We start from the raw sequence: 16,791 nt of genomic DNA on the forward strand, positions 1-16,791 counted from the left end.
AAGTTAAGCAAAATGCTTTAGTGGCGGCCCTAACCTATTGACAGACAATTACTAAGGAACACAAACAAATACAAAGACAAGGGACAACATGGTCAGACGATAGGTGTAGGCCTATTAAAGTCAGGGATGCATTTGAGTAGCAGTTTTTGTAGTTTTTTCGAAAATACCGTAGAGTGATTGCCGATTAAATTGTACATAAATTTGCCTAATATCAATGATGATAAAAATCAGAGAACAAAATTTATGCAACAGTATGAAAAAAAAACACCAAAAACAACAACAACGACATCTCACTTTCGTGAAGTAAGATGCCGATTACTACTAGTGTACCAAAGTATTCCCTATTGGAGAAACAAAACAGACACACAGGTATACACAAGCTGACACTGACAGCTGAGACCAAACAAAGCAAACGATTAAAAAGAACAACATTAGGTTTTGATGGCATTACAGATAAGTTTATAGCAAGTATTGTTTAAGTTTTCTTGAAAATGCACTGATTGTAGAAACTATAAGGCCTAGTTTCTAGAAGTAACCAGGCCGGACGTCCAGTCAGTGCACTGCATGCAACGGAGGAGTCCAACCTGGGCTATTGCACATGGATGTACGGTGCACAAAATCATGGGCGGGCTTCTCTTTTTTAGTGGTTTTTGTTGGCAAACTGTAAAGAAAATACATTGAAATAATACACTTCAAATTTATAACACATGCGAAATTAAAATTAGTTGCTTTAATTGGGCGAGTTTGATCTTTATTTGGATAACTTTCCGTATGGCGCCACCACTTTTTCACTCAAATTAAACAAAAAGGGATATATCAATCAGGTAAATAAGTTCCTATATTATTTTATATCGAATGAAAAAGTGGTGGCGCCATACGGAAACTTTTCCCTTTATTTTATTATGGATTTCATGTACCGGTAACTAAAATTTGTGTATTGGAGCTTCACCGACTCACACAAGTTATGTATGTTTTTGTATCTGCCAAAGTGTTAAATAGGCCAAACTTCAACAATTAAAACTAACATCACAAACTCCGGTATAATTCTTCAAAATGTTGTTTTAGGGCCCAATGAAGAGGTTATTTGTGCAGGAAACTTCCAACAAACTTTCACCTTTTGACATAATTTATCCTCCCCTGTCCTGTTTGGTTTGGGGGAAAATAATGATGCCATCTAGAAACTAAGCACCATTTACCTTCATTTCTTCATAAGAAGTATACAAACATAATATTTGTCTGTAGGTCTAGGGTATGAACCGTTCCGTTTTTCCACTAAGCTCCGCCCATTGCGCACGTGAGCAAGACACATGTATGAGCACTCCCAATGACATTCTGCACGATTTTGCCGTGCGTGCCAAATAAACGCGCACGCATGACCGAGTTTGTCCGACCACAATCATTGCTGTGTGTGGTCAAATGGGTGGACGCGCACAGTTTGATTGATAGGCCGGATCGGTCCATAAACTGAAAGTATTTTTAGTACGTTGTCTGAGCAATATCTTGAGATTTACTTGTCATATCAACTCCACGAAACTTGGTTTGTGGATCAACTCCACGAAACTTGGTTTGTGGATCAACTCCACGAAACTTGGTTTGTGGATTGGTCTTGATTGTTGAATAGTCTTGAGATTCTCCCCCACCCCCCCCCCCCAACCACCCACCCCCAGCGGCCTGTCGATGTTGGACTATAGGTAAACAAATTTGTCATAATGGCTAAAACAAAGGAAATGTTGTCTGAGCAATGTCAGACAACATATATCTCAGACAAACCGAGGTTCTTTACTTTACCAGTAAATTTAGACAGAGTCTTAAACTTGAGTCTTTCATCCTTGATGGCACGGCTGTCATTACAGTGGCAGATCCTGCCAAAAATCTTGGGGTCAAACTTGATAACCATCTTACAATGCATGCTTATGTAAATGATACCTGTAGAGCTGCTTCATTTGCACTTCATAAAATTGGTACAATACGGTCTTTCTTAAACAAGATATCAACAGAAAGACTCTACCATGCACATGTAATGTCTCTCATTGATTTTTGTAACAGCATTTTTTATGGTCTTCCTGACGTATATTAACAAGGTTCAGAAAATCCAAAACTCCGCTGCTCATGTTGTATTGTTCCTCAAAAACTAAGATGTTGGGCCTTCTGTAAACTTATTGAAAATCATTTGTCAAGTATTTTTCTAAATGTGGCATTTTTGTGATTTTTATTATGGGAATTATAATGTCATGTATGTTTTGATTTCATCTTGGTTGCCATAATAATAATAATAACTTTCGATTTATATAGCGCCTAATAACTAACACTTAATTCTCTAAGCGCTTTACATTAGTGCCCTGGTCATAGGGCCAATAACATCCCTTTTTAATGTTTCTCAGCTCCCTTGGGAGTATACAACCTTGGCAACAGTTTATATCGCTCCAAAGGCTTTTTCATTCACAATATCAACCTCTACCCTCGCAGGTAACCATTTGTACCCCTGGGTGAAGAGAAGCAATTATAGTAAAGTATCTTGCTCAAGGACACAAGTGTCACGACCGGGATTCGAACCCACACTCCGGTGAAAACGCACCGGAACTTGAATTCGATGCTCTTAACCACTCGGCCATGACACTCTACAAATGCCATGCTGGCTGTGTGCTAAGACAGGGTTGGCTGCTGCTACTAGCACAGATGATGAAAGCATGTCAACCTTGAACGAAAGAACATCGGTGAAGGTTCTACAGCATAGACTGCCATGACATCATTGAAGGTATGCATGACTATTGAACCTTTGAGTTAATTACACCTCTATTGTTCCCAAGCATCAGCTATACCATCTCTGATAAGCAGAATGTTGAGTCCCTCAAAGCTGAATCAATTTCCAACTCGCTACAAGTTCAAGGCTCAATGGTGGACGCGATCTCTTGAAATTGGTAAAGTGTGTGTATAGCGTTGTGGTACTTTCCTTAGCTAGTTGAAGTGCTATATTAATACCTTGTACTATTATTGTCCAGTCCTTTAAAAGCTTACCAACCAAATGACTTTTGTTACTCTAAAATTTAAATTTGTATTCTCGCTTGATGTTGTGGTGCCTTTGATTTTTTCAGAAAAACTCCTATTGTCCAGTTTTGTGGCATCTCTTGAACCTATACCAAGTTCAGCATCTCTTGAAACCATACCTAGTTCATGTTAAACTTCTCAAGTAATTTTCAAAGAAACCTTGTACAATCTGTCGATGCCATTTCATGATGACGTTGTATGGCTGTAATTATTGTTTAAATACAGCCATGCAATGTCTTGCTCTGTCTTACATTTGATGAAACGATTAATGCAGTGCAAATTAAGCCGTTCCAAGTTGGTGTTTTATCCCTAAAGTCATTTTATCTGGCAAATTTTTCCAAAGACACTTTACCATTATTGTTCTGTCCTTCTGATGTGACACAAGACCGGTGTGTTATGTAATTCTTGTGAGAGAACACAGTTCTATTACAGTGGAGAGAAGGGTTTGCCCTGGTGTTTCTGCAATGTTTGGCAAATGATGTTGTATATATATGGGTCTTGTATTTCAACAACTATGCATAACTGTCATAAGCATTATGGCTCTCATTAACTAAAGGTCATGCTTTATAAATGCTTGATTTTATTATTTTTCAACTACTTCAGATCGAGGAGGCTCTTGAAGCACCACCTTGCTCTCAAGTGGTATTTCAACTCATTTGTTTTGTAATTTTGTAAACTCTTGTTTTGTTGTTCTCAACCTTGTTAAGGAGATGTAAATTTTTTGAGAATAAAACGAAGGTATTTCAAGAACTGTTGAATCTGATGATTTTTCAACTCTTAAAATCCCAAAAGTACATTACAATCGTAAAGATTGTATATATTATAAAAGTGTATATTGTGATGTCATTTTAGTTTTTCCAAAGCATATAATTATTGTCCAGTCATTTAAAAAATTGCCATCTTCAAAAACTGATGTGCCAACTCTTTAATGTTCTTATTACACTGATTTGTACACGAGGCTATATTATAAGTTATCACACAAGCTATGGAATACAGAAAAATATAGCGCTTTTAGCACAAAAATGCATTACAATCGTAATGATTTTCCATTTCTCAACTCTTAAATTGTTACCAATTGTATATTGTGGGTGGTGCCGTTTAGGTGCCACATAATTATTGTCCAGTCATTTAAAAACTTGCCATCTTAAAGTCACCTGGAAATATAATTTTTATTTTTTCAAACTTAAGAGTAAATGTTTATTACCCCAAAAAACATTTTTTTAAGTAATCGTTTGTCACGATTTATATGTTTAAATAAAAGTTAACGTTGTTTGGGGGTTGACTCCGCCTACCCCTTTTGTGACGTCAATCGAGGCAGATTTTGCCTTGATGCGTAGAGTAAACACACGCGCATAGTACATGCAAGTCCAAGTCCTTGAGTTTGTACGTTTCAAAAAAGTTGTTTTCTTGCATTTTTCTGGCAATGCCGACCAAGTGTATTGCCGCTGGATTTAGCAAAACAACTAAATATGGGGTCAGTCTTCATGGCTGGTCAGACTCACAAGAGCAATAGTGCCTAGTGGTCCGGTCCGACGTCATTTTCAGCACTGTGCAGCAAAGTATCGAGCCTCGATTGACGTCACGAACAGCGCCCTCTAGGGTCGGGCCGACTCTTAAATTTGTAAACAAGATAACTAATTTTTTAGAACCTTAGTAAACTGTTTATTCACATTCCACCCATCAAAACACATATTAGTGACAACAGCTTCATTTTGACAAAATACCATTTCCAGGTGACTTTAAAGGCAGTGGACACTATTGGTAATTACTCAAACTAATTATTAGCATAAAACTTGGTAACGGTAATGGGGGGGGGGGCTGTTGATGGTATAAAACTTGAGGGAAACGGCTCCCTTTGAAGTAACCTGGTTTTCGAGGAAGAAGTAATTTTCCACGAAGTTGATTTTGAGACCTCAGAATTTAAAAGGTTGAGGTCTTGAAATCGAGCATCTGAAAGCACACAACTTAATTGCTTCGTGTGACAAGGGTGATTTTTCTTTCCTTATCTCGCAATTTCGACAATCAAACGAGCTCAACTTCACAGGTTTGATATTTTTGTCAAATGTTGAAATACACCAAGAATGAAGACTGGCTTTGACAATATTACCAAACGTGTTCAGTGCCTTGTGATGATTTTTCAACAGTCAAAATGTTCACTAGCCTCGATCTGGAAAAAACTTGATATCGTACCAATTTGTACACAAAGCTGCCCTTGTTGCCATTTTTTAGGGCAAATTTTGTTGCGTTTTTTCGAAATTTGATATACGCCTTGTTGCTTTTTAGCCTTTTAGGGTAAAATTTGTTGCATTTTCAGGCAAAATTTGATAAGCACACAAGCCTTGTTGCTTATTAGGGCAAATTGTTGCATTTTCAGAGCAATTTGTTTTTGCATTTTCAGGCAAAATTTGTTAATAGCCTTGTTGCATTGTATTGTAGGACAAAATTTTATAGTTTCGTTGAGTGAACATCATGTTATAATTGCTTTTTATCATTATTTTAATCGTGGAGCATATCGTCTGTTGAATGAAAAGTCACAATTAATGTCAGACAGTGTGTATGTACTGCCTGCGGTTCACCCGTTCACCCACCCACCCACCCACCCGTTCACCCACCCACCCACCCACCCGTTCACCCACCCACCCACACGGCAGCATGCCCATCCCAAAGTGCTGCACGCTGCCGTCCGTAGAGCAAGGCCCTGCTCTAATTATTGAATGAAAATTTCGAAAAGCCAAAAAGTCACAGTGCCTGGTGGTTCACCCATTCGCACCCATTCACACCACACTGCAGCATGCCCACAGTGCAGTCCCATAAGCATACACGTACTACGTATGCTGTATGCTGCAGAGGAACAAGGCCTTTACCTTTGCTCTATGATGCTGCATGACCACAGGCTACCCGCCCACATATAGTGCTGCACGCTGCCTGCCTATGATGTTGAATGAAAATTTCGAAATGCTAGACAGTGTGTAATGCCAGCCACTGCCGGCCTGATGTTTCACACACCACACGGCAGCATGCCCACAGTGCAGTCCCATGAGCATACACGTATGTATGCTGCATGCTGCCGCCGTCCGTAGACCTAAATTCCACCGCCTTTCACTGCATGGGTTCTATTTCCCTAATTTTCGGGCCAGGAATCGGGCCAGAAATCAGGCCAGAAACTCGGCCAGCTTCAGCTCAATGGGGGAGCGAGCGGGGTTGAATAGTTGAATGCACCATGTACACTATATCACTACATTTTCAGAACGTACGTGAGAACGAGTCCGGTGTGATTGGGGTGTTGACTTTCTTTGACGCAGCGCCAAGCATCGTGCCTCTGCTCTGTAACATCGTCATCCCGGCAGCTAGTGTGTGCAGCCACAGACAACATTAAGGCAGCGATTTCTTGAGGCAATGGTTTTTTTTCTAGTGTTACAAGAGTTCCTAGTGTTATCTTTGTCCTTATCTTCAGTGCCAGTGTTGCTTGATGTCTTCATTAAGGTGATCCATTTGCAGCACACATTTGACTAAACTGGGATGCATAGCGTACTAGTAGTACACACAGTAAAGAGACGCACCCGCCTGTAAAAAACGTAAGTTATGGCAGTTGATCATATCTAAAAATCATGAAGATTATTTTTGAACTGAGCATACTGATTGTTTGCTGGGAAAAGTTTCCGTATGGCTCCACCACTTTTTCATTCGAAATAAAATAATATAGTATCTAATTTACCTGATTGATATATCCCTTTTTTGTAAAAATGAGTGCAAGGTGGTGGCGCCATACGGAAAGTTATCCGTTTGCTGACATCTATGTTTCCGAGATGTATTTAGAGATGTGAAGGCCTTTATCCAAAAACCTAATTGACTGTGAGGCTCTGTGAGGCAACGGCATAGCAAATAGCCGATGTTTGCAAGAACCACCCTCATACACACACTAGGGCTGAATCCAATACCCGGTGAAATTAAAGACTGATGTAGTGCTGTACAGAGTTTAATTTTGTGCAAATACCTTACCCTGTCTGTCACTTACAAACCTGCAAAACTAAAATTTCTCAATGTTCAAAGTATTACAAATGTTGTGCTGTATTTGGTTGATGTTTCTCGAGGCTCTTGATGCTATTTCTCTAAATAATGCCAGTGTACCGATATATCAGCTCTCAAATTGTTCACAAGTGGATGTTGTCAACTATCAAACTGTATCCAAGTGCCAGTCCAACTCTCAAAAAATAAATCTTATACATTCCATCGCTACCCAATCTATCAAAACTTGCTGAGTTAGTTTGTTTTAACTCTGAAATAATGCTGGTATCCGCAAGTTTACGAAGGGAATAATAGGGAAGCGACAAGTTCTTTAATGGCCATTTAAAACGGGCAGGGTCCTTGCCGTGTGAGGCCCCAGCTGAAGGCGAGGGCCTTTATCACATGGCAATGAACATCCGTTAAAGAACGAGTCACTACTCTTTTATTCCCATTTATAAATGTCTTTTTGGTTAAAAGGCGTAAAAAAGTTTCCGACGTGCTTTTGAGCTCTGTGTGTTGCATTATTATTACTGAGATGCCTATTTCCGACAGTTTCCGGTTCCCTTCGTGCACATAAAGCCTTGGTGCAACTCGTTCTCGTTTTCCTTTCACACACAGCACGGCCAACTCACCGACAGCACCCGCATTGCCCGTAACAAGAAACGTCTTGCACGAAGACTAGCCAACAGGAATAGCGAAACTGTCTTGAGGTATTTATGAATATTTATTTATAGTTTATTCATATTTCTCCACACCATGCAAAGCTTCAAACTATACTTATTCTGAAAAATTTTCTTAAAGTGAATGTCGTTCTTTCTCTGTTAATTGTCTCCAGGCTAATGCTGCGCAAGTTATTCAGTACCTGTAGAATTTCAAAACCCGAAGAGTTTTAATTAACTGATAAATTGTTCCATGAAGCCAGTTTGGTTTAGTCTGGGAATTGACTATAGCACATTTCAAAAACAAACAGATCAGAAGCTTTTATTTATTTTTGTTAACTTTTCCTTGGTTGGTTGTTTTGCAAATTTTTTGTTTACCTGTCACTCACAGTCCTGCCAATCTAAAACTTCTCAATGCTCAAATATTACTGATGTGCTGTAATTGTTTTCCGAGGCTTATGATGTTTATTTCTCCACATTTTGCCAACGTACGATATTTCAGCTCTGAAATTGTTCACAAGTGGATGTTGTAATATTTATTTTCCCAAAGCATTGTGCCATCTCTCAAAGACTTGCCAACCTAATGATTTTGTTAATTATCAATAGTGTCTTTAAAAAACGGCAAAAACAACAAGAAATTGAAGTAACAAAAACAGACAAACCTAGACAAGTGCAACAGGAAGAATCATGGAAAACAAAGCAAGAAAACACCAAATCAATAAATAAAAAAATAAATCAATAATTAGTCAATTAAAGTACTTATTAAATACTTATTTAATCAAATTTAGTCAATAACAAATATATCGTGTAACTCACAAACCTACCAATCTAAAACTTCTCAATGTTAAAATTATAACTGATGTATGTACTGTTGTGCTGTATTCGGGTTGATATTTCTGGAGACTCGTGTATATTTCTAAATATATTTCTAAATGTTGCCAATGTACCGATATTTCACCTCTAAAATTGTTAACAAGTGGATGTTGTAATATTTATTTTCCCTACGCGTGTTGTGCCGTCCCACTCAAATACTATGACGTCACCCGGAGCAGGGCACCTTATACCGCATACATTCTACAGTTGCTTTCCAGAAATTGGTTCTGAGTTGGTTTCACGTGTGTGGGATGCAGCGGCAAACATCCGCGGTGATGATTTTTTTTCTGCACGCAATGCAAGTATATCGCGATCGCTGTGTGCTACATTTCTTTTTTCGGAGTTCAATGTTCCTCTTGTGTATATGGGTATTCGTACGCTAGGTTCAAAAACTGGTTTATGTTCTGTTCATGTTCTTTTTAAATCTCAAGTCGATTTTTACCATTTTTTGTTTGTTTTCTCCTTAAATTTATAAATTCTCCCAGAATTTATTTTTCCATACACACGGGTTTTTTTTGATATCTGGAAAAACTTAATGGCACTGTCTTTCAATATTAGCCCTTTTGTTTTTTTCCAAAGATCGTTTACAACTTCCTTTGACCTGTGTCCTAGTTTTTAAGTGTTATGTTAGTGTTATTATTTATTTATTATTGTTTACACAAATTAAACAACCTATACTAAAAACTATATGCAAACATACAATACAAATACTTCGTAAAAGGTCAATTAGTCCCAACTATATGATTAGTCAGTTTAAATTAAGCAGACAATTATTATGGTAAATAACTTTTGATATTTTGATTGTTTGCAAACACTTGTGTGAATTATGATTTTTCATCAATTAGTTAATTAACTAATTTGTTTTAAATAAATTCAAAATACAAAATATCAGCTGAACATTATTAAGTGATAAGTCTTAGTTTGTTCAAAAAATATTATTCAAAAATTGCCTCTTCATTTAAAAATTGTTTAGTCTTTAAACAAAAATCTGTATGAGAGGTATCACAGCAATTAAAGGGCCGCCATCATTTTGTGGACAAACTTGTACTCCATTATTTGTACTACTTTAAAATAATTTCAGATGATTTTAAGGGTCCAAGAAATGTCTCTGAAATGGCCTTAGATAGTACCAGAGAGCATCACGACCTAAAATTTCACCTATATATTGTTTTTCAATCCTCAAATATTATTCTCAAACAATTGTTGTTCCTCTTCTGAAATTCCACAAAGAGCAAGTTGTTTCGTAGGCCTACCTCAGAACTTTCTAACCTTAGGAGTTGTCAAATTATAAAGTGTTTCTGGAAGCCAGTATTGTGACATCTCTGAAATGACACAAGCACAATTCAGAAAAGCTTTTTTTTTTTCTTCTAACCTAATTTTTGGAAAATTGGTTTGTGTTTAATTGTTCAAATTATAGCCTAGTGTTGTGCTGTCTTTGGTTGATGTTGCTTGAGGCGCATGATGTTTATTCCTCTAAACTGATGTTTTACCTTAAAGAAGTTTTACAAGCTGATGTCGTAATCTTTAATTGTCTCAATGCATGTTGACATATACTCAAAGACAACCTAACTCACAAACTGTTTCCCAGTGCTGGGCAAACTCTCAAAAGCCAATCTATATACCATCATCTATATTACATTTTCCCTAAAAGAAATTGTAATGTTTTGTTGACTGTCTTTAAAACAAAATTACCAATCTTGTGATTTTTAATACTGTTATTGATAATGTCATGTATGTCTTGATTCTGTTTCTGTTGCCATGCTGGTTGTTTCTTTGACAGAGTTGGCTGCTGCCTGCACAGATGATGAAAGCCTAACAACTTGGAACATCACTAGAAACTCACTGCAGACTATCCATGTGACTGGAAAGGTCGTGCTATCTAGAAACTCAATGCCTCACTCCAATTGCTGTTAGGTCAGCCATGTAACTGCAACTGTTATATGCAATGGGTAAGTTTTGAATTTTTATCCCATATCTACTAAATTTCAATATTTGTTTACTTTGTCTCATCAAACAAACTTGTCCCGTGGACAGGGGTCATAAATCTCGATTTTGTTTTACCTGATCCAGTCCTCAGACACTTGCAACTACAAAAAGTAAGTTTTTAACTTTTAACTGTTCTCAAACTGATTTTGTGTCATTTTATGAAATTTTACCAAAAATTGTGCCATTCTTTATAAATAAAATTGCAAATCTAGTGAGTGTTCAACTGTCATTTGTTTCAAATTTAATTAGTTGTTATCTCGTAGGATCCTTCTTTTTAATTGAATTTTTATGAAACTTGCCAATATAATCAAGGGCCGATCCTAGGACGCCAACCCGGACCATGCCCCCCCCCCCCACTCAACTGTTAGGAGTGTATAATTTTGTGCCTGAAGTAGAGGCTATATTGACAAATCAAAGAACTTACTAAATCAGACAACCCTAGATGTAATCAAAAGATTTCCTTTGCCTCCTTAGGACATACCAGCTTCTATTAACTGTTTTTCCCTGAATGCCATTTGGAATTGTACTTAAAAACTCGCAATCCAGAAACTATATCGATTTGCATATTTCATGTAAACTCATTGCTACATTCTTACTATTGCAGGTTATCCATGTGACAGCCACTCACTGCTACACTCCAACCACGCCAGGTCATCCATTTTTATACTGACTGCTTCACTTTAACCAATTTAGGTCATCTGTGGGACAGGAACTATTATCTTCAATGGGTAAGTCTTGAAGTTTATCCCATATCTACTTAAAGGCAGTGGACATTATTGGTAATTACTCAAATAATTATGAGCGTAATGGGGAGAACTAGATCGTAAAAAAAACATTGTGAGAAACAGCTCCCTCTGAAGTGACAGAGTTTTCGAGAAAGAAGTAATTTTCCACGAATTTGATTTCAAGACCTCAGACTTAGAATTTGAGGTCTCAAAATCAATCATCTGAAAGCACACAATTTCGTGTGACACAGTGTTTTTTTCTTTCATTATTATCTCGCAACTTCGACGACCAATTGAGCTCAAATTCTCACAGGTTTATTGTTTTATGCATATGTTGAGATACATCAAGTGGGATTACTGGACTTTGACAATTACCAATAGTGTCCAGGGTCTTTAAACTGAACTTTGATTTGTCTCATCAAACAAAACTTGTCTTAAACACTGAGACCATGTCTTGGACACTTCTTGTACAGTTTTAAATTATTGTTCCCAAGCTCAATTTTCGTCAATTATGAAGTTCTGCCAAAGTTAGTGCCATTCTTGAAAAAAAGTTGCAAATCTAATGATAATTCAATTCTAATTTATTTTGAATTTAATAAATTGTTCTCTCTGTCTGGAGATCTGTTTTTTTATAAATTGATTTTTTGTTTAAATTGCCAATATAATCAAGGGCCAATCGTAGGGGCCATTACCCCCCCCCACTCTAAAAACGAAAAAGGGTGTTTTTTAACAAGTTAGGAATGTGACATTTTTGTGTGTGTTCTTAGATGCCAGATTGGGAAGTTAACAAACTTAATATCGGACAATCCTAGATGTACAAAGCTAAATCCATCGTAACTTCTAAACCAAGTATTTTTTCAATACTCAAATATTTTTTCAAAGCACAGTGCTTTTTCTTAATTTTCACAATGTACACATTTGTACTGTTTTGTTGACAGTCTTTAAAACAAACTTACGGATCTTGTGATTTTTAATATGTGGTTGTAAATGTCATGTATGTCTTGATTCTGTGTCTGTTGCCATGCTGGTTGTTTCTTTGACAGATTTGGCTGCTGCACAGATGATGAAAGTCTAAGAGCTTGGAACACAAGTAGAAACTCACTGCAGGCTATCCATGTGACTGTAAAGGTTGTGCTTTCTAGAAACTCAATGCTTCACATGTAACTGCAACTGTTATCTTCAATGGGTAAGTCTTGAAGTTTTATCCCATATCTACTAAGTCTGACTGTAGAGAAAGGCCGCGGAGTAGTAAGAACTGCAACACCAACTTTTGCAACCTTAAATGGCCTGTGTGCACACTGATCGCCACAGCGAAACTTTGCTGGTAATCGAGAAACTGATCGATATTGCTGCAGCGAGGCCGAGAACTGGTTGATAATTGGCAAACACATGGATAACACTGCATGCGCAGTGGCTCACAGTAGGCCATACTTGATCGTTGTTACATCCAACGTATGCGCATTGAAAAGCCAAATCAAATGGTGTTTTCGGCAAAATAATCAGCAAATTTGGGCAATTTTGAAGTTTTATCCCGTATCTATACTCAAATTCAACTTTACTTTGTCTCAACAAACAAAACTTGTCCCATGCACTGAGGCCATTTCTCTCCATCATTTTTACCTGATCCAATCCTGCACAATTGCACCGGAAATCGTTATATTTTTTGGTTTTAAACTGTTCCCAGGCTGATTTTGTGTCATTCACGAAATTTTATCAAAGTTTTTGCCATTCTTTAAAAAAGTTGCAATAGTCATGATAGTTCAACTCCTTTGTTTAATGAAATAAATTGTTCTCTCTTAAAACCTGTTTGTGTTTAAATTGCCAATAAAATCAAGGGGCCAATCCAGGGGGCCATGCCCCTCCCCCCACAACTCTAAAAACAAACAAAAAGGTGTTTGGAATGTTATGTTAAGTTTGGCTATATGGCAGATTGCGAGGTTAACAAACTTAATAATCAGACAACACTAGATGTCAAAAGCCGATGCTGGTAAGTCCATCGAAACTATTAAACCTAATGCTTTTTCAATCTTCAAATATTTTTTGTTGACTGTTTAAAAAACTTACGGATCTTGTGATTTTTAACAATGTGGTTGATAATGTAATGTATGTCTTGATTCTGTCTCTGTTGCCATGCTGGTTGTTTCTTTGACAGAGTTGGCTGCTGACTGCTGCACAGATGATGAAAGTCTAACAACTTGAAAGTTCACTAGAAACTCACTGCAGGCTATCCATGTGACTGTAAAGGTTGTGCTATCTAGAAACTCAATGCTTCACTCCAACCACTGTAGGTCTTCGATGGGTAAGTCTTAAAGTTTTGTCCCATATCTACTAAGTTTGTCATTTTCTTGGGGTTCTTCTTTAAATTGATTTTTGTTTATCTCTAAAATTGATAATATAATCAAGGGAAGGGGACCAACAGGGGCCATCCACCCTCTCCCAACTCAAAAAAATAACAACATTTTTCGCCTGAAATATACGCTTAATTGATCCAATTGTTGGACACTTAAAATTTGTATATATTTTTTAGTTTTAATTTGTGCCCAAGCTGATTTTGGATTAGTCATGAAATTTTACCAAAGTTTGTGCAATTTAACAAAAAGGAATAGATCTCTCCTTGCATCCCGGCTTTTTTTCAAAAGCACATTCTGTCCAGTCCCTCAAAACTAATCATTCTACTGATTTTAAAACATGAAACTTTTCGTTTGCTTATTTTGCGCTTAAATTCTGTCAAATTTTCTCAAGTAAAATATATACAGACCCTTTTATCTTTTGGCTTGACTTTGTTTGGATTGGTCACCCATTTGGTTGTGGCATAAAACGCACTCAGCTCATGTTGTGTAGTTCCTCAAAACTAAAATGATTGGGCTGTCTATAAATTTACCGAAAATCATTTGTCAATGGTTTTTCAAAATTTTGCATTCTTGTGATTTTTATGATGGGATTTATATTGTCAATGTGTGCTTTGATTTCATTTAGGCTGCCATACTGGCTGTCCTTAGACAGGGTTGGCTGCTGCTAGCACAGATGATGAAAGCATGTCAACCTGGAACAAAAGAACATCACAGAAGGTTCTACAGCATAGATTGCCGTTACATCATTGAAGGTATATACACATTTTTTAACCTTGTGATTTTATTACACTTTTGAAAAAGTTGCAAATCTACTGACAGTCCAACTCATTTGTTCAATTGAATAAGTTGTCTTAACTTTTTTTAACTGAATGATTGTGTTTGAATTGCAAAAAATTAATCAAGGGCCGATCCTGGGGCCCATGCCCCTCCCCCACAACTTTAAAAACAAAAAAGGGTTTTTATTAAGTTAGGAATGTGACTTTTTTGGGCATGAAATAGGTGGCAGATTTTCGATGTCAAAAGCTAATGCTGCTAAATCCATCAAAACAACTAAACCTTATGTTTTTTTCAATCCTCAAAATATTTTTCCCAAGCAAATGTGTTTATTTCTTAATTTTCACAGTGTACACATTTGTACTGTTACGTTGACTGTCTTTGAAAAACTTATCGATCTTGTGATTTTAATATGTGGTTGATAATGTCATGTATGTCTTGATTCTGTTTCTGTTGCCATGCTGGTTGTTTCTTTTACAGAGTTGGCTACTGCCTGCACAGATGTTGAAAGCCTAACAACTTGGAACATCACTAGAAACTCACTGCAGGCTATCCATGTGACTCAAAGGTTGTGCTATCTAGAAACTCAATGCCTCACTCTAACCACTGTAGGTCAACTGTGTGACTGTAACTATTATCTTCAATGGGCAAGTCTTGAAGTTTATCCCGTATCTACTAAGTTTAAAATTTTCTTGGGGTTCTTCTTTAAAATTGATTTTGTGTCTTCAAAATCGATAATATAATCTAGGGAGGGGGACCAACAGGGGCCATCCACCCTCTCCAAACTCAAAAAAAATAACAACAAATTATTAAGTTACGAATGTAGCATTTTTCGCCAATTGATCCACTTGTTGGACACTTGCAACTAAAATCATTATATTTTTCAGTTTTAAATTGTGCCCAAGCTGATTTTGGATCGTCAAAAGCATTTACCAAAGCTTGTGCCATTTAACAAAAAAAAGTTCTCTCCTTGCATCCTTCTTTTTTTAAGAGGACCACTTTGCTTTCAAGATGGTAGAGATTGAACAGAAACAGTCTAATAAGAAGCAATCATCAGTTATACTTATTGTATCAAGCCGTCAGTTTTCCAAAAGCACATTCTGTCTAGTTCCTCAAAATTAATCATCCCACTGTTTTTCAAACACCAAACTGTTCATTTGCTGCTTTTGCGCTTAATTTCTCTCAAATTTTCTCAAACCAAGTGTTCAGACCCTTTAAATTTTGACTTGACTTTGTTTGGATTGGTCACCCAGTTGTTTGTGACATAAAGACCGCTCAGCTCATGTTGTGTTGTTCCTCAAAAAATAAAATGTTTGGGCAGTATTTAAATTTACCGAAACTCATTTATCGAATGTTTTTGCAAAATGTGTCATTCTTGTGATGTTTACCATGGGATTTATATTGTCAATGTGTTCTTTGATTTCCTTTAGGCTGCCATGCTGGCTGTCCTTAGACAGGGTTGGCTGCTGCTAGCACAGATGATGAAAGCATGTCAACCTGAAACAAAAGTACATCGCTGAAGGTATGTTTACTTTGTGTAACCTTGTGATTTGATAACACATTTATTTTGTACACTTCTATTGTTTCCAAGCCACAACTGTGCCACCACTGATAAGCAGAATGTTGAGTCCTTCAAAACTTGCTTATTAAGCTGAATAAAGTTCACGACCCAATGGTGTGCGATTTCTTGAAATTATTAATGTGTTGTCCAGCCCTTCAAAAAGCTTACAACCATACAAATGTTAACTGAAATTTGTATTTGTGCCCAATGATGTGGTGCCTTTGATATTTCATAAATACATTTGTACGTTCTCTCAATACTGTTTCATGATGACATTGTATGGCTGTAGGTGTTGTTTAATTACAGCAATGCTAGATGAGTTATGATGAAATGATTTATGTTTTTAATTTTTTTTCTTCTTCAGAATATTCACTGACTGGAGAGCCAACTCATTGTTCCAATCAATACACCAGTCTCCCCTTGGAACTAGGGTAATTATAACCGAAGTCAATTTGATTAGGAACCCAGTCTCTTCATCACCAGTCTCCCTCGAGACTTAATGTCTTCTATACCCGAAGTCAATTCATTTAGGACCTTGGACTTCTCACAACGCCCTTCCTGCTCCAACATGCAACTTCAGCTACCACTCTCCCATACGAGCAGCCTCCTAACGGACACACAGACAAAGTATACTGTCTGATACACTGAGCCCACCGGTTCTTCTCAGAACCACTTAATAGGGATCTACCTAATGGGTTTGTAAATCTATATGTTGCCAAGCTTCGGAGGGTAGGCATTTTTATGAGCCACCCCAGATTTTTGATGTTATTTTTACAACTCAATGTTGTGTTCTCTATTACTGTGCCAATAAT

At 37.2% G+C, this 16,791-nt stretch overlaps 2 long non-coding RNA genes across 2 annotated transcripts; both read left to right on the plus strand.

Annotated features, from left to right (window-relative positions):
- The first annotated feature begins 6,504 nt into the window (after positions 1-6,504).
- Positions 6,505-10,468, plus strand: LOC139954373 (uncharacterized). The gene is made up of 3 exons (XR_011788104.1): positions 6,505-6,620; positions 7,669-7,760; positions 10,363-10,468. It is a non-coding gene; the product is annotated as an uncharacterized lncRNA (long non-coding RNA).
- A 1,881-nt stretch (positions 10,469-12,349) lies between these two features.
- Positions 12,350-16,396, plus strand: LOC139954560 (uncharacterized). Its single transcript, XR_011788124.1, has 6 exons — positions 12,350-12,479; positions 13,446-13,592; positions 14,270-14,396; positions 14,899-14,986; positions 15,849-15,940; positions 16,344-16,396. It is a non-coding gene; the product is annotated as an uncharacterized lncRNA (long non-coding RNA).
- Positions 16,397-16,791: the final 395 nt, after the last annotated feature.

This window comes from Asterias amurensis, chromosome 2 (genome assembly GCF_032118995.1).
Source record: "Asterias amurensis chromosome 2, ASM3211899v1".
Taxonomy (NCBI): Eukaryota; Metazoa; Echinodermata; class Asteroidea; order Forcipulatida; family Asteriidae; genus Asterias; species Asterias amurensis.